The sequence below is a fragment of the Mastigoproctus giganteus genome, chromosome 10, assembly GCF_048544385.1.
Source record: "Mastigoproctus giganteus isolate SK-2022 chromosome 10, ASM4854438v1, whole genome shotgun sequence".
In the NCBI taxonomy this organism is placed as follows: Eukaryota; Metazoa; Arthropoda; class Arachnida; order Uropygi; family Thelyphonidae; genus Mastigoproctus; species Mastigoproctus giganteus.
In genome coordinates, this window is record NC_143584.1 from 43,100,044 (window position 1) to 43,120,264 (window position 20,221).

A 20,221-nucleotide genomic window follows, 5' to 3' on the forward strand; every position below is an offset into this window, starting at 1 on the left:
ACCAGAAGTATAATGACAAATATTGACAAAAACTAGTTATAAACATGTGGTAATGTGAACAATTTCAATGAACAAAATTTTGTCTAAAGTCCAAGCTGTATTCACATTATGCAGTATGTAATTTATTCACATTAGTCTTTTTTTGGATTATGTACATGCGTCAGACCTGACGAGTTTTTTTTTTTTTTGGTAGTTGTTGGTGCATCGACTTCTGTGGCCATAATGCACCTCCCAAGGTTTTTGGAGTACTTTGATCCAAGCCCGAGGCGGGATTCGAACCTGCCACCTTCGGGTTGCCAGGCAGGCACTTTACCCACCTGGCTAGCCTGGTCGGCTGCCCTGACAAGTGCACACACCATTTCTTCCCTCTGGTGGGGCATGGGCATGCCTCACTGAAAAATTGGGGGTCACCTACCCTATCGACCCTCTTCTTCCTATTTCACCCACAAGCCTTCAATCTCCCCTCCCAGCACTTTTTCTTGCACAGCGTATAGCCCTACACGTCCAAATTTAAATACACCAAAAAATTTCGCCCAACCTTTTAGGCACTTCAGAAACAGGCTTTCAGCGTCAAACCCCATATTAGTGCTTTAATGTAAGTGATTTAAAATCAACCGCGGTCGTTCCAATTTTTTTTTTTTTTTTTTAAGGTCCTAGCCACTAAAATCCCAGGAAAGTAAGTGGCAGGACCTGCCAGAGTACAATTGACTCAATGGTAACACCCGGCTAGCCTCCACGTGGCGAGGTATGGACAACGTCTGGTCCCATTAGGGGCCTGGCGGCCAATAAGCCGGATAAACAATGGGCACAACATATAACACTACTCATGACCCACACACTTCTAAATCTCTGGCTTTGACAGGGTACTGTCACCAATACATAGAACATTCGCGGAGATGGGAGAAATCCCAGGAGCCGCTAGACCCTCAATATACCTCATACCTCATACCTATATATATATATATATATATATATACAGGGTGATTCACTACGAGTGCGACAAACTTGCAGGAGGTGTAGTTGGCACAAAGATGAATCGGAATCATATAGCATTGCAGTGTCCAAAATGCCTTCGTCATGCGGTAGAGGATGTTGAATTGGACGTCGCGTGAACAGCAATCTCACTGGAAGTCAGCATTTGGGAACCGTTTCTGTTGAAGAAACCAAGTAACAAAAGTTCTCCGGAGTGGATAATCCACAGGCTCCAATGATTGGACGTGTTGCAGATGGTATGAACTCATTTGGTTTGTTGACAGTATCCTCCATACAGTGGATTGGGAAATACCCAATCGTTGGCCTATCGCTCGAGTACTCATATTCGGATTGCCTTCTGCAAGACGTAGGACATTCTCCTCATTGTTTTGCATCGCTCTTGATTCATGGTACCTCTCGTGAAACAACCAGTCACACGTAACCTTCTGTGCACACATGCGAAAATCGTGTGATGAGGAGCACGCCTGTGCGGGAAACATTCCTGATACAAGTGCAGAGCGGCGCGTCCATTACAGTCCGCAGCTCCATACGTGAGGTGCATGTCGGCCAGTTCAATGTTTGAATACTCGTCCATCTTACTGCCTCGGGAACCGGTTCGCAAATGCTGACATCCAACAGGATCGCTGTTCACGCCACCTCCAGTTCAACGTCCTCTACCGCATGACGAAGGCATTTCGGACCCTGCAATGTTATGTGATTCCGATTCGTCTTTGTGCCCCCTACAGCTCCTGCAAGTTTGTCGCACTGGTAGTGAATCACCCTGTATATATATATATACACCGATGAGCCAAAACATTATGACCATTGAGTCGTTATGCAAATTGAAGAAACTGCAGGTGAACTACGGCATGTGCGTGGGTCAGGACATGGTATAAAAAACACCTGATACTGATCTCCGTTAATCAGTGTTACTCTTGTTATTCAGATGGGAAAGGCAGCAGACTTAACTGAGTTTGACAAAGGCCAAATTGTAATGGCCAGACGACTGGTTCAGAGCATATCCGAAACGGCACAGCTTGTGGGGTGCTCATGGTGAGCTGTGGTTAATACCTACAGAAAGTGGTCCAAGTAAGCAAAACCCACAAACTGCCAATGAGGTGTTGGATGACAATGGCTCATTGATGCTTGAGGTGAGTGAAGGCTCTCCTGGATGATATGTGGCAACAGGAGGGTGACAGTGGCACAACTCGCCGGTAATTGGAATGTTGGTGATGGGAGTAATGTGTCACAACACACAGTACATCGAACCCTGCTGAAAATGGGGCTGCATGGCCACAGGCCGCTCCGAGTGCCCATGCTAACCAAGGTTCACCTGTGACAGTGCCTACAATGGGCACGCAAGCATCGAAACTGGACCTCAATTGATTGGAAGGTCTTCTGGTCTGATTAATCACGTTTCCTATTGCACCATGTGGACAGCCAGGTAAGTGTGGTTCATTTACCTGGGGAAGTGATGGCACCTGGATGCACTGTGCGACAGTAACAAGTTGGTGGCAGCAGATTGGAACATGCATCAGGTGATGTTCTGCTGGGATACTCTGGGTTCAGTCATCCATGTGCTGGGCACTCTGATGTCTACCACCTACCTAATGTTTTATGCTATGTTTGCATTTCTGTATGTATGTATGTATGTACCTTTCTTGCTGAGGAAGGGGTTCGTCACCCAGAAAGCTACTTGTCATATTAAAACTTATTAAATTTATTTTAGTTACTGCTTCCACTGGTTCTGCTGTATTTTCTTCTTCTAGTTTCCAGTTTATTGGGCTTTTCTGTTAGTCACTTTGTGCAATCAATTATAAAAGGGTAGTAAACTCAATGTTATTGCATTTGCGAAAATACTGATAGCTGGAATTGTGTGGGTGAAATGTGTTTCCCTTCACTGAAATCTTCAATCGTATAAAAACCATAAATAAATTTTCAGAACCATCTCTTCATTCCTTTTATTTTTTAAGCTTCGTAAACGTGTTACTCCGTATGAATCATGTTAGTTGCAATTTGTGTGTGCTTAAAAAATGGTTATGCATACTATCGTTAAATTTATAAAGAAAAGAGAACATTATTTTGGAAACAAATGCTTCTTGAAGCATTTCTGAAGAAGACGACTCCTTGTGCAACAAACCAAAAACGAGTGCTGAGCCAACAATAAGTGATCAACAAGTTTGCATTTAGCCGATGATGATGATGAAAATATAAATTCTTTAACATTTGTAAGTTGGTTGGTTGTTTGTTATTAGGAGCATTAGCAACTAAGGCCATATTGCTCCGGGGATATGCGGTGGTCATTCCCTGACCTTTCCGCATCCTCCGTATTTGGTGGTCACGGGCTCGAACCCCGGTCTAATCAAGAAGCATGTGCTACGCACTGCCGCTCCTGCCCACCTGGCTACGGAGGTGCCCTAACATTTGTAAGCCATAAATAATTTCTTTATTATTATAATTTGCTTGATTTTACAGGCTGTTTTCATTTCTTTGAATAAATCAATCATTGTTTAAACATAAACTAATTAACTAACTAATTTCATTGTTGAGAACATCACCCCTCTTTTTAACATTATGTCTATGGGAAATAAATTCCTGCTTTATGAATTTTTACTTTACAAGTGTGCGCTAGGAACGAATTAACTCATAAAGTTGGAAACTACCTGTACACACATTTCTCAAATGTCATTTCAAATAATATTACTCATCTATTAGAAAGTGCTGCCATCTCTTATCTCTATTTCTAAGTAATTATAGACACAGGTTATAATAACTAGCAGCACTGATTTTAAAATCAGATGAGGAGTCATGCCTATCAGTCACTGTTGTTCAATATTGGCTTACAAAAGCTGAAATTCTCTGGAATTCAGAACCAGAAGAAGTTTATGAAATTGAATCAAGTGATACATAAATAGTATGACAGTATTAGATCAAAGTGATACATAACCCCAGAGGCTCACATCTGGTGAATATGGGCTTGGCGCACCTTAGGTGTGCCAAGCTGGATATCATTATTCTTCTCTTCCTTGGTGATTCCCTTCTACTTCTGACTCTTGTTCCTCTCTCTCTCTCTCTCTCTCTCTCTCTCTCTCTCTCTCTCTCTCCCTCCCCCCCCTCTCTCCCCCCTCTCCCTCTCTCCCCCCCCCCCTCTCTCTCTCTCAGGGTAACTCAGAAATTTTTTTGGCTGGTGCAGAAAAAGCCTCAGGCTTCCTTGCACCATATGGCTAATAATAAATATATGTAGTACGACAGTATTATGTTGAAAAGATACATAAAGATTATAAGAGTATTACATCGAAGTGATACATAAATAGTATGACAGTATTACAAAGTACTTCCCCTTTTATATTTTTCTTTCCTATTGTTAATTATCCTTTAATTTCTTGATTACTCTCCCCTCTTGTTGAAGCCAGATTTAAACTTGTTGTGGCCCTAAGCTATAGCATGTATAAGACCTTTCACTGGTTCACTCTGACAATATTAGAAAAGAATTTTTAAGGTATAGTGAGGCCCCTTGTAATATGAGGTCCTAAGCTGTAGTTTGTTTAGCTTATGTGCAAAGGCGCCTCTGTAGCCAGGTGGGCAGGAGCAGCAGTGCGTAGCACACGCTTCTTGATTAGACCGGGGTTCGAGCCTATGACCACCAAATATGGAGGATGCGGAAAGGTCAGGGAATGACCACCTCATATCCCCGGAGCAATATGGCCTTAGTTGCTAATGTTCCTAAAAACCAAATAACAAACAAACAAACTTATGTGCAAGACTGGCCCTGCCTCTTGTTTCCCCCTGTAATATATACATCACACTTACCGATATACCTTTAGTAATTAATATTCACCGGTGTTTTTTCAGTTATCTAATGAAAACTCGGATATTTTAAGTAAGTGTTATTTAAAATATTGTACGCTGATAATAGAGAATATATCAAAACTCAATTAAAATTCTATTACTTTGAGCCCACTCTTTACCCAATGATTAGCAACATCTGTTAGAGCAGAAAGGTCAGTGCCTTTGCTGATACAGGCTAGGCAGTGGCAAAGAACTGTAATTATCATGTGATGAATACCTTTAGCATGTAAAGAGCATTCGCACATATCGGTTTTCTCTTTTCTGTTCCAAAAAAGCCAACGAAAAGGGTTTTGTTTATAATTGCTGGTTAACTTGACATCAGACATACCAGATGAATATTAGGTGATGGGGTCATTATTTTACATCACATGCTAGGGAAATGAGTCCTGACTTCAGCATCCAATCAAATGCTAAGAATGAATAAACTCAAAGGAACCCTGAAGTTTAAAAAGAGAGCCCTTGGAAGAACAGAACATGGAGAGTAGAGGAAGGAGGAGGAGGAGTCATCATTGCAGTCAGAAGAAACTTACATCACTGAATTTGGTAGATGTAGTGCAGATCTCTGGTTACAGTGCATGAGTTCTGAAACTCCAGCTGAAAGAAAAGGCAAATCCAGTACCTTAGATCCAGGAAAGATTCTAACTTAGTAAACATGGTAAGTGAGAATATGTCCATTTTTAAAGTATGCATGTCTGAATATTAAGTATGACTGCATCATTGGTTATATGTGAAGGAAAAAAATGCTAAATGATTTCTTCCTGTATCCTCATATTCTTATACCCTATATGAGAGGAGGTATAACTTTAAATTCATGAATTATATTGTTAAACTAAAGATTGAGCAAGGGCATAAAAATTCAATAGCTTGAAAACCTTAATGGAGTGTAGTCCTGCTTTCCAAATAGTTATCCTTTGTAATATGTGAGAGTGGGATGTCTGTTAGTTTAAGTATATGAAATAAATAATGGTTTGTTAATTAAACTGTTGTCTTCATTCCCACTGCTAGTTCTCATCCTCACTAAATGACACCAGGATTATGAATAAGGTATACCAAAAGTTATTGTGGCTTTGAAGATTGAGCTACTAAGTGTTGCTTAACCTTTAAAGAAAAACAAAACACTAATCCAAACTGCAGCATTAAAGGGAATCCACCCTTTTTGACATTAAGGGTATAGAGATTTTGTCCTACAAACTACGAGATGTTCACGTGAGGTCTTTTACCCTTTTGGTGGTCAGGTGTGGCAATAGATTAATAAATTAGAGCTAAGTTAGCAACTTCATGACCACAAGGCCTACCCAATGCCATTTCCATAGTACCAGTGTACCGTGGAAATAGTGCCTTAACATGGGTGCTGAGCAGCAGCCCCATCCTGTAACAACAGTATTACATTGAAGTGATAGATGAATAGGAGGATGAAGTGATACATAAACAGTAAGATAGTATACATAAAAAAAGAAGTAATGGTAGCAGTTTATGAATTAGCCTGCAATTTTTATTATTTTTTTTTTGTAATTTTTTTTTTAAATTCTGATTTGATTATTGATTGAAATAATTTCACTCTAATATCAGGTGACCAAGCCAAAATAAGACAAATTAATATTTAATTTACCCATAAAATTTAAATTTTTATGAATTTTCAACATTTCGAAAAATTTTCAAAAACATCACTCCACAGGGCCCATATAGTCCTCCCTCATTAAAAGGTTAATGGTAATAGGTAAGTAACCAATTCTGTGTTCATTTAAATTTTTTGTTAATGTTCTGCCACTGACATAGAAAGGACAATGCTTTGAAACATTAGGCATGTATATAACACCGTTATTTAAACTATTCAGGCGCCTCCGTAGCTAGGTGGGAAGGAGCAGCAGTGCATAGCACATGCTTCTTGATTAGACTGGGGTTTGAGCCCGTCATCACCAAATACGGAGGATGCGGTAAGGTCAGGGAATGATCTTTCTGCATCCTTTCAGGGAATGACCACCGCATATTCTTGGAGCAATATGGCCTTAGTTGCTAATGTTCCTAAAAACCACACAATAACAATTAAACTATTCAAAATTTAATGTGTTACAATGGAGTATTATTTCTTTATAGCAGCAGGACTGCTTTCTACAGTTGGGGGCTGCCATTTGGTGTTCATGGTCCTAAGTACTCATCATTCTGGGGCCTCACTACATTATATTAAACATATTAAAATACCCTTGCATTAAATCTAATTTTTTGTTTTTAAAGAAATTCAAGAGTGTTTCTACAAATTTGGTTTTGAAACTATTTCAAAACACTTATTTGAACACTAAATTACTAGCAATAAAAATATTAATGATGTTGATGACTGAAAAAAATAATTTATCTTAGAAATCTGTGCTTAAAAATTAGTCTGCAGAATTCTATTATTATTAGTAGCAGCAAATGATACAGGAAACAAGTTTTATATAGCATCAGCCAAAAAAAAAAAAATAAATAAATAATAATAATAAAAAAATACACAGCTCATCTGTCCATCCCCTCTAATAATTGAATAATGCCAATTTAAATTTATTCAGACCAACCACTTTCACAAGACCAAATGGAAGTTTGTTCCAACAATCCATCAATGTCTGGCTGAAAGTGAATTTTTGTATATAGATCCTATAACAATCTTTTTTCGATGTATGCCTCTTTACATGTGCCATTTGAGCAAGGGTTAGGATGCTATCAGCATTTACTTTACTCAATCAATAAAAGGCCTTAAACACTTCAATCAGGTCTTCTTGTAAGTGCCTAGTTTCCAGACTCTGTAGTTTTCTGAACTAAATCTTTTATGGCAAGCGTATCCTTTTGTATCCTTGACTAATCTTGTTTGCTCTTCTCTGCATCCATTCCAACAAATCCACTTCCTTCCTGAAATAAGGTTCCAGATCTGTATATAATACTCAAGGTGTAGCCTAATTGTTGCCTTATACAAGAGGATACTAACTTTCTTATCCCTTCTGCCACTCAACCATCCTTTATCCATAACAGTAACTTGCTTCTGATGCCACAATTTGTTACCCCTATTTGTATAGTAGTCTTCGTGTGGAACAGTACCAAACGTTTTGCTGAAATCTAAGTATGCAATGTCAAAATTATTTTTTGTAACCAGTTCCTTTGTTACTTATGTTGTAGTAGCCAATCAGATTGGTCAGACTGCCTTCTTAACAAATCCATGCTGTGACTGCCATAAAACTCCTGCATTACTTCTTTGATCAATGGCTTCATGACTTCCTTGGAATAGAATTCACTTTATTGTTGGAATAAAATCACTGAATTCCATATGAATTTTGTACCCTAAGCACAATGCCTGAAGTGCCTAATGAAATATATGGCCTTGTCCACAGTAGAGCAAATTTATTCATGTAGTATTTCTCTCGTGTATGTTCTGCCTGGTTGATCTAACATGCTGTTATTTGAATAGGACAAGGTCCATGTAAAATAGTGTAAAACATGTAAATTCGGGCAAGAATAAGCATATCTCAACCCTATAGTGCAGGCCTCATCACTTTTTTTTTTTTTTAGTATTTTTAGGTAGAAAAGACATAAAAACTTTTGAGACAGTTGAAAAAACAGTAAGGAATTTTTTGAGCCACTTGAGACCAGTAAAGAGAAGATATAAGAAAATCAAATCTTTACAAGAAGGTTAGCATTAGTAGAGGCATATGATGCAAGAAAGCAAGCTTATGCAGTATCAGCCAAAAAAAAAAAAAAACACTTCCACTTCACTTCTCCATTTGTTCGAAATACCTGTCCAGCTGAGCCTTAAATTTATTTAGGATATCAACTTTCACAACAAGGGATGGAAGTCTGTTCCACCAGCCAACTACCCGCTGGCTAAAGGCAAATTTACACACATCTATCCTACATCTGTCTATCCTCAATTTGAATTTATGTCCTCTCAGGTGATTATTCTGAGCAAGAGGAGGAATCCCATCAGCATTGAGCATCTCAAACCATTCAAAGCTTTATACACCTGTATCAGATCACCTCACCGGTGCCTAGTCTCCAGACACTGTAATTTGCAAAACTTAAGCCTTTCTTCGTAAGAGCAACCCTTCGTTCCGTTCACTAACCTCGTTGCCCTTCTCTGTACTCGTTCCAGCAGCTCTACATCCTTCTTGAAACGAGGCCTCCAGACGTATATACAGTACTCAAGGTGTGGCCTGACCATTGCTTTATACAAGGGAATAATCATCTCCCTATCCCTCCTAGAAAAATTGCTGTATATCATTGAAAAGACACCATGAGCTACTCTTGCAGTCTGTCTGCACTGCTCAGAGAACTTCATATCTGCCTGCACAATTACCCCCAGGTCCTTTTCATTCTCTACCACTGTCAGTGTGGTACCACAGAGTTGATCTGTTCTCTGGGGGTTGCTGTTTCCCATATGTAGTACTTTACATTTGTCAATATTAAATTTAATTTGCCACCTCTCAGCCCATCTGATCAACCTTTCCAGATCCTGTTGCAGCAGCATAGCGTCAGTAGCGTCCTTCACAACCCTGCCAACCTTTGTATCATCTGCAAACTTGGACATTAAGCTTGATATATACCATCATCAAGTTTGTTAGCTACCTGAGCAGGATCATGAACAGTTGAACCATCGATTATTTATAAATACAGAAAACAACAATGGACCCGACATTGAACCCTGAGGGACTCCACTAATAACATTAGTCCACAATGAGCAGTGTCCATTAATTACCACTCTCTGTCTTATGCCACTCAACCATCCCTTTATGCATAGCAACAATTTGCCACAAATGTCACACTGCTCCAATTTGTGCAGCAGTCTTCCATGTGCAACAGTATCAAAAGCCTTTCTACGATCCAAATATATAATATCATAGTTATTCCCTGCATCCAATTCTTTTGTGACTACATCATAGTATCCAATCAAATTGGTCGGGCAAGACCTTCCCTTAAAAAAACCATGCTGTTTCTGAGTTATAACTGAATTGTTGTCAAGATGACCCTGCAGTGCTTCTTTAACCAGTGCTTCCATTAATTTTCCTGGAACATAAGTTAAACTCACAGGTCTATAATTACTTGTGCCAGCCTTTGATCCTGCTTTGTGAATTGTTGTTACATTTGCACATCTCCAGTCTGTGGGTATCTCCCCTGAGTCCAAGGAAGCTCTCATAATTATGGCTAACGGATTGCTTACTTCCTTTGCTGCCTCCTTTAATATAACTGGATAGATCCCATCCACCCCAAGTGCTTTTCTTGTATTTATCTTCAACAATTTCTCCTCAACTTTACTCTCAATTATTACAAGATCATCTAGCTCACTGCCAGTGTTTACTTCATCTATGGCATTCCCCTTCCTGAATAACTCCTCATGTGTGAATGTAGATGCAAAATATTGATTTAGTTTGTTAGCTACCTGAGCAGGATCATGAACAGTTGAACCATCGATATCAAGTGGACCAATCTGATTCATCCACTTCCTTCTAGAGTTAGTAAAGTAAATAAGTAAAGAACTCCTTGCTGTTTTTCTTTGCATCCCTTGCCAAAGATTTCTCGTAATCTGCCTTCGCCTGCCTAACCTCCTTTGTAACTTGGTTACAGATCAACTTATATCTATCATATGCTTCTGAGTCACATGTTAATTTATATGTATCCCATTCATTTTTCTTCTCTGCCATATGTCTCACTAGTTCATCTGACATCCATTTAGGCCTGAACCTTGAACAATATTTCTTTGTTGGTATGTAAAGCCTAGTAGCTTCCAAGATAAGTTCTTTGAATGCTTTCCATTTTGAGTTTGCGGTTGGTAACATCATCAGTTGGTCCCACTGTATAGAATTTAAATACTGTCTCAGACCATCGTAGTCGCCTTTACGAAAGCAATAACCCTTCCCTTTACCGCTGATGGTAGTTACCCCCTTGAGTAAATCCCACTTCAGCACACTGTGATCACTGCCACCTAGTGGTTCCTGTATCTGCAGATTCTTAATGCATGAAGAATCACTACTGATAATCAAATCAAGAGTACTGCTCCCTCTAGTTGCATCCCGAACATGCTGATTTAGAAAACAATCATCCAATAAATCCGCAAAAGCCTTGCTAGTGTGTGAGTGACCAACCCACAAATTCCAGTCAATATCTGGGAAATTAAAATCTCCCATTATAAGACTCTCTGATGTACTGGCCCACTCTATTTCCCTTTACAGTTTCTTATTATAGTCATCAGAGTCATTAGGCCTATAGCACACTCCTACTCTCAATTTTGATCTCCCAATGCTTATGTCACACCAAACTGACTCAACACTGCACTGGCCAGCGATGTCGACTGGCTTCACTTCCTTTGATTTTATGTGTTTCTTAACTAATAGCATAACCCCCCTCCCTTCCTATCCTGTCTATACTTTCTGTAGACGTTGTACTCCCCAAATTCCAGTTCTGCATTACTTATTTCTGTGTGACACCACGTCTCTGATAACCCAACAATATCCGCCTTTGATGCTTGGAGCAATACCTCAAATTCATCAAATTTATTTACCAAACTCCTAGAATTGGTGTACACGCAAGTATACATGCACCTGTTCTTTTTCTTAGCTACCCTAAAACAACCCATGTGTTTACTTGTACTGCAATGACTCCCAGCAGTCTCTGAAATATTCTGCATCTTATTTTCCAGGCTGCTGCTCATTCCAATAGAAGCAGTGCAAGAATCACTTTCACCTCTGCCAGTGGCTACTGTTAATCTATTAGTCCTTGTATCCCCCCAATCTAGCAGTTTTCCGACTCACCTAACACTGCCTTGATAGCATCAGCAAACATTCTTCCACCCTTTCTATTTAAGTGTATTCCATCCCTGTAGAAGCAGTCTCTCCTGTAAACAAGTACAGACCAGGCTGAAAAAAATTCTACCCCTTGAGCCTTGCACAATCTTTCCAGGGCCGAATTGATCGACAGGGCTCTTATCATATACTCCCTCCTAACGTGTCTGGGCAGAATTGCAGACACTTTCAAATTCAACCCTAATTCACGACTTTTTTCAACAGTGACCTGTACTTGTTAAGTAATTCCGCCGGTCTCCTACCCTTAATATCATTAGTGCCAACGTGTACAACTATATCACCTTTTGTGCCCTTAAAAGATGATATCCGATCTACAACGTCATCAACCTTTGCCCCTGGCAGACATAACCTGGTCCTTTTCCACCTATCCTTTTAACAAAGCATGTTTCCCATTTCCCTGACAATAGAGTCACCAACAACTACTAGTTCCTTTGGGGCCAGCGCATTCTGCCTTGGGGGTTGCCGCTGTGTTGCGCAATGCCCAAGTGCAAGCTCTGGCGTTGGTGTGGGCAGCTGAGAGCTTGATGGGCACCTCACTTTTAATACTTCGAGGGCATCCACCCTGTCCTTCAAGCTCTGATATAGGCCCATAACAACAACGCTGAGTTGTCGACTGATTTCGTTACACTCCTTGCATTGTGCATTACGAAAGCAATAACCCTTCCCTTTACTCCTGATGGTAGTTACCTCTTTGAGTAAATCCAACTTTAGCACACTGTGATCACTGCTACCTAGTGGTTCCTTTATCTGCAGATTCGTAATGCATGAAGAATCACTACTGATAATCAACTCAAGATTATTACTCCCTCTAGTTGCCTCCCGAACATGCTGATGTAGAAAACAATCATCCAATAAATCTGCAAAAGCCTTGCTAGTGTGTGAGTGACCAACCCACAAATTCCAGTCAATATCTGGGAAATTAAAATCCCCCATTATAAGACTCTCTGATTTACTTTTTTTTTTTTTTTTTTTTGGTAGTTTTTGTCACATAGGCTTCTGTTGCCATAATGCACCTCCCAAAATTTTTGCAGTACTTTGATCCAAGCCCGAGGCGGGAATCGAACCCACGACCTTTGGGTTGCCAGGCAGGCACTTTACCCACCCGGCTAGCCTGGTCGGCTCTGATTTACTGACTCACTTTATTTCCCTGTACAATTTCTTATTATACTCATCAGAGTCATTAAACCTATAGCACACTCCTACTCTCAATTTTGACCTCCCAATGCTTATGTTACACCAAACTGACTCAACACTGCACTGTCCAGCGATGTCGACTGGTTTCACTTCCTTGGATTTTATGTGTTTCTTAACTAATAGCATAACCCCTCCTCCCTTCCTATCTTGTCTGTACACATTGTACTCCCCAAATTTCAGTTCTGCATTCCTTATATCTGTGTGACACCACGTCTCTGATATCCCAACAATATCTGCCCTTTGATATTTTGAGCAATACCTCAAATTTATCAAATTTATTTACCAAACCCCTAGCATTGGTGTACCGCAAGTATACATGCACCTGTTCCTATTCTTAGCTACCCTAACACAACCTATGTGTTTAATTGTACCGCAATGACTCCCAGCAGTCTCTGAACTATCCTGCATCTTGTTTTTCAGGCTTCTGCTCATTCCAATAGAAGCAGTGCAAGAATCTCTTTCACCTCTGCCAGTGGCTACTGTTAATCCATTAGTCTTTGTCTCCCCCCAAGCTAGCAGTTTTCCGACCCACCTAACACTGCCTCGATAGCATCAGCAAATATTCTTGCACCCCTTCTATTTAAGTGTATCCCATCCCTGTAGAAGCAGTCTCTCCTGTTAACAAGTACAGACCAGGCTGAAAAAAATTCTATCTCTTGAGCCTTGCACAAATCTTTCCAGGGCCGAATTGATCGACAAGGCTCTCATCATATACTCCCTCCTATCGTGTCTGGGTAGAATTGCAGGTTTGATATGTGATGACCTCTTCAATTTATATACTTTTGCATAGATTGCTGCATATAGTCCAAGTCTTCATGTTCCTAATAAAGTTGCCAACCAGTGCATATAACATTCATTTAGTTGATTATATATATCGACACTGTGTATTTTGTGCTGTGATGTTTGCTGTTGTTTGATGATGTTCTTCCATAAAATCTGATTCAGATCATAGGGTGCTATGATCTGAATCTGATCATAGCTCCCTATGTATCATCTTTATACTAATTAGTACCTGTGGCTCCCTAACTACTGGTTGACAATATTCAATGAGGACTACAGGATCTACTATATGTACTCTTTGCACCCACCAATCGCTTTCTGTTAATGTTTTCTGTTTACTAAAAATGTTTCCCTGTTGCGTGTCCCTTTTTTTATTTTTTAAAATCTAGTTACCCTATCCCATGATAATTTCCAATTGGAAATTGCTAAGCTTAATGCCCCACGCCCCATCTACTGTATTTAATTGATCAGCTTACTTCTACTATTCAGCTGTTTTGTATCTATTCCAGCCACATGGATGGTGTAGTTCATTTTCCCAAATCCCAGGAATTTCCAAACACTTTTGGCAATATGGTGTTATTATTCAAATAAATTAATAGTGTGTTGATCAACCCACCTTTGGCTGCAATGACTGCCTCGATGTATAGTAGAAGATTTTACTAATTTCTGGCATTACTAATTTCTGGTATTGTGGTAGAAAGCTATGGTATTGTGGCAGAAAGCTATGGTATTGTGGCAGAAAGCTATGGTATCTGGCAGAAAGCTATCTAATAATGAAGGAGACTGCCTTGGCATTGCCCTAACAAAGAGTTCCAATTCATCCCAAAGGGGTTCAGTTGGATTGAGGTCTGGGACCTCAATCATACAGTGTCATACTGGCACTGCAATGTTCTATATACTGCAATACTGGCACTGCAATTTCATTAGAATGCATAGCAACTCGAGATGAATTCTGGGTGCAATATTACACACCAGAAAGCAAACATGCAATTTCAGAGAAGTACTATACAGGCTAACCTTGGGCATAAAGCAAGTCTCTAGCCAGCTAGGAAAGTGTTACTTGCTGTATTCTGAGATCATAAAGCAGTGATTCTGGAATGCTATCTGGAGAAAGCAAAAATAGTGATGAATGACAAATACAGTAAACCCCCGCTATTCGCAGTATCTGTATTCGCAGTTTCGCGTATTTGCGGTCGCTGATTTAATATAAAATGAAACCTAAAAAAAAATGTGAATTTTAAAGCGCCGTGAACATTTTCCGCCATAAAAAAACATGGGCATGGCTAAAATTATCTTTCCTGGTCAAAACAGCGCTCGGTGGGTGGGGGAGAGGGGTGACAAAATCGCAAGCGTGGATGTTTCTCACTAATCCTTGTTCAGTATGTGTTATGCACTTGTCATGGAAGGTTTCGTCGTTTGCTTTTAATTTATATGCTTATAAATTGAATAAATTTTTCAATTTATAAATTGATATGCTTACAAAAGTGATAAATCTAGCATTTTGCAGTGTAAAACAGATTTTTTCAAGTGTGTTAACGGAAGAAAGTGACTTTATTGTAGACAAGTTCTTTCTAACCCGTACAAAAATATGGCTACGAATAACGAGGGAAATGTGAAAATATCAAAGAAGGTGATGACATTAGCAAATAAAATTGAGTTATTAGACAAAATTTCTAATGGTGAAAGTGTCTCCTCAGTGGCAAAACATTATAAAATCAATGCGTCAATGGTACGATCAATCAAAAAATTGGAAGAAAAAATCCGCCGTAGTGTCCATGAAAACGCACTAATTGCTTCAAAAATTTGCTCTGTAACTCATGATGTTAAATTAGAAAAATGGAAAAAGCTTTAAATCTGTGGATAGAAGACCAAACTCAAAATAAAATTCCGTTAAGTTCACTCACCATTCGTGAAAAGGCAAAACTCCTTTATCAACACTTTAGCGAAACTGGCGATAGCACTGGCGGGATAAGTTTTTTAGCTAGCAAAGGCACTGGTTTGAAAGATTTGTTTGAAATTTCTAATAAATATTGCATTTAATATTAAATTGTTTCTTATTTCCATTTTGATGCCTTATGCTTGCATTTCACTACGTACTGTCTGTGTACATAGTCATATTGTGAAGGTACATATAATACATACATAGACAAAATTTTAGACTAGTTTTTCTTATATATTTTATACTTTGGAACGGAACCCCTTTATTACTATGGGAGCCATAACTCAGTATTCGCGTTTTTGGTATTCGCGGCATTTCTCAGGAACGTAACCCTCGCGAATAGCGGTGGTTTACTGTACTGTGATATGCTTCAGAAATTAAAGCCAGAAATTCAAAAGAAAGTTGTGGTTTGCTATCCTCAGATATGTGCCTGCATCATGATAATGGTCATCCTCACACTACCTGTTCTATAGTCCTTGTTGGTTTTCATGCTGTTTTCAGGCACATCAACGATTTAGGCCATATTGTGCCATTGTGTATTATGCCTGTACAAGTGTGTGTTCAGGGACCAATTTGCATGTTCTGCAGGCTGAAAAATCTAGAACAACGCACAGGAAAAAAATCTTAATTCCTTCTGTCTGAGATCAGCCAACTACAGCCCTGATTGAAGAGGCCTTTAGAAATTCCTCCAATTCATTATAGAATTTGAACCCAGATGATTCCAGATGAGTAGCACTATCTATTCTACAGTGTCAATTAGATACTGAAGATAAAATTTGAGGCATTACCTCATCCTGCATATTCGCTAGACTTAGCTCCATATGATATTACTTTTTTTTTTTTTTTTTTGTCCACGACATCAAGACACCATCATAATGTATTTAGGAAGGATAGAACATCATCACAGTGAAATTCGTCATCCCCTATTTTTGGATAATACAAATTGTCTGTTAGCCCTATTACATCAGCATTAGTTTAGAGTTCAAACTTAGTCATTTTGTTACTAAAACTCCTAAAATTTGCTGTAAACAAAGGCCAGACTGTGTTCTTGTGATATGGTTCCTCCTCCTTAAAGCAGGCAACCAACAATCCAGCTTGATGTTAACCCTAAATCTCTATTCATGAATCTACTGAGACCAGTAGATCAAACAAAACATTATTTCCTTCATAATGTCAGAATAAGCTGTACTCTCATCTATTCAAATGCAACATATAGTATTCTTAATGATTTAACGATAGTTTCCGATCTTTTTGTGGCTGTATTCAAACTTGTAAGCCTATCTTTTCATTCCAAACCTTGGTTTAAAAAAACAATACTTTGAAAGTAAGAAAAAATACCAGAGACAGTGGAAGAATTATGGCACTTCATCAGCACACATAAAATATAAAAAAAAGCAGAGCATTATTTCAACTCAAACAAATTCAGTCATACAGAACTTATTTAATGTTCAGGCTAAAACACAATAAAAGAGCACTTGCTGCAAAAACAAGAGCTATCTTACAGCATGATCAAGTTGTAAAATGGATAAAGTTCAACATAGAAACAAAGATTCTGTTATCTGCACCAAAGATATGCAACACAGATTTCAAGAATTCAATTCTTATAAACAAGCAGATAGCATGCAACAAGAAATGCCTCCTAGCCAAGCCTTGCTGATTAACTAACTTGTGAACAAGAATACAGCACAGCAGATAATTAACCAATTACACCTTGATAGTAGTGAAGGTCCTGACCACACCATTACCAGGTGCATTTCCCAGCCATTCCTTCCATGACAATGGAAGACTTTCAGGATTACTCTGATTCCTAAACAATCTAGCAGCAATAACCATACAGGCTATCAAATTGCTGTTTCGTCAATAATAAAACTAAAATTATTGATAAAATAATGCTGCCATATCTTCAAGATTCAACTTTTCTTTAAAAATGCCATATCTTCAAGATTCAACTTTTCTTTAAAAATGCCATATCTTCAAGATTCAACTTTTCTTTAAAAATGCAATATCTTCAAGATGCAATCTGCATTTTGAAATAAGGCAAAATACGATGTCTAAGTAAAAGACATCGTATTTTGCCTTATTTCAAAACGCAGATTGCTTTCGACAACATAGATCACAAGAAAGCTGTCAATATACTAAAAAATCATTTTCTCATTGACACAATGGTAATATCTACAGTATCACAATGATAATATCTACAGTATCACAATGGTAATATCCTATCAAAATTACAGATATCGCCTATTCCCCACTAGTACCAATGGTATTCACATCACAACCACTACAAGCATTCCTCAAGGAGGTGTGCATATAGTTTCAGCATCTCTACAACCACTCCTGCAAAAAAATTCAAATCTGCTGGCATATGTCAATGATTTAAAATTATTTATTATTTTCAAAGCCTGTGATGATATTCACAAAGTTAGCCATGATGTGAAATTACAGATGTGTGGAATCATCAAGTATCTGAAAGAACTCACTCTGATTATCAATGCAAATAAATCTGCTCAAAGAACTTATTCCTTACAAAAACAACCAAACCACATAGAAATTAAAATCTTACAGTCTCAATTCCAAATGTCTATGCCCCCAAAGACCTAGGAGTAGTTTTTGACAAAAATCTTTCTTTCATTCTCACTATTTACATATTGCTCAAAAAATTCAAAAAGCGATATGGCTAATCAACCAAGAAACAGCAGCAATTCGAGCTAAAAAAAAAAAAAAAAGCCATAAATCATGTTCAAAGATGCATCTTTCCCATACTGTCATATGCTTCCAAAATCTTTTCTGGAGCTCCTCAAGTAACCGTTAAGAAATACCTTGCTTAGAGTATTGGGTTCCAATATGGCTCAATAGCAAACTTGGGTTTTCTTCATACAATATCCAGGCAACAGCTTTATGAAAACTTAAACACAAAGCCTCTGCAGCAGATGATTCAACGAATCTGGAGTCATGCTTCTTGCAAAGTTGATAACTTCTGCAAGCAATTCACCAAATATAATCAACATAACAGCAGCAGCTCTCAATGGAGAAAATTAAAAAAACCAAGAACAATTCAAATCCAACCTCTCCAGACTCAAGCAAATGGACAGAATGTTTCCCAGTACACCCCTTCACCTTATAAACACCAGGGGCTCACAACTGGTGAGTATGGGCTTGGCAAACCCAGGGTCCTGAGCTGGATATCATCATTCTTCTCTTTCTTGGTGATTCCTTTGTACATCTCTCTCTCTCTCTCTCTCTCTCTCTCTCTCTCTCTCTCTCTCTCTCTCTCTCTCTCTCTCTCTCTCTCTCAGGGTGTAACTCGGGAATTTTTTTTTTTTTTTTGGCTGGTGCAGCATAAGCCTCAGGCTTCCTTGTACCATATGGCTAATAATAATAATAATAATAATAATAATCTTCATAAAATTCACATATTTTGTTAATATATGAATATATTTTATATTCATTGTTCATGTATATATGAATGCTGCTAATTATATTGATTATTATGTACTATTCTATTTCCTTTATGCTAAATTATTTGCCCATAGCCATATGCGAGGACTTGCTGTATTTTGCAATAATGAATACTTATTTATTTATTTATTATGCTTCTTATCTATTATCTTACATCACTGCAATTTGACATTCTTATCTTGGTTGGTGGCTAATGAAATATATAAATTTAAATACAGTAGAAGCCCTCATATCTCCAACATGACTGGGATCAACAGTTGATCAGTTAATAGAAATAATCGATTAAAGTAAGGAATCATAAAAAAAGTATACTTACATACATTGACCATTTTATTTTAACTTAAAACATAAACATGTATGGCGCCTCCGTAGCCAGGTGGGCAGGAGCAGTAGTGTGTAGCAAATGCTTCTTGATTAGACTGGGGTTCGAGCCCGTGACCACCAAATACTGAGGATGCGGAAAGGTCAGGGAATGACCACCGCATATCCCCGGAGCAATATGGCCTTAGTTGCTAATGCTCCTAAAAACCAAATAACAACAACAACAACAACATAAACATGTACATTTATTTACTTAAAATTGGTAATTTTCACTGTTTAGATGATGAAATGTGATATTTTACAGCATAGTTCCTTTGCTTTTTCTAATAAACATCATATCTTATCTATTGAAATCACGCTTGTTGGTCAATATAATGTAAATAAGCATCTAGGGAATTTTTTGTACTGTATAAGATTCAGTCTCTTCTACATATTTAGACCATATATTTCTGTCATGCCTTGTCCGCAATTTAATTTTCCAACAAATCATGACAATTTGTTGGAAAACGTTGAATCCAGTGTTGTCATTATCTTTTGTAGTTAGAATTAGCAGTGGCATACGATGCAAAAAAGGCAAGCTTATGCAGCATCAGCCAAAAAAAAAAAAAAACTCCTCCCATTTCACTCATCTATTCACTCCAAATGCTTATCCAGCTCAGCCTTAAATTTATTTAAGCTATCAACTTCCACAACAACAGGTTGAAGTCTGTTCTACCAATCAACTAGCAACTGGCTAAAGGCAAATTTCCGCAAATCTATTTTACAACTGTCTTTCCTCAGTTTGAATCAGTGCCCACTCAGGTTCTTAATCTGAGAAAGAGAAAGAATCCCATCAGCATTGAAGTTGCTCAACCCGTTCAAGGCCTTATACACCTCAATGAGATCACCT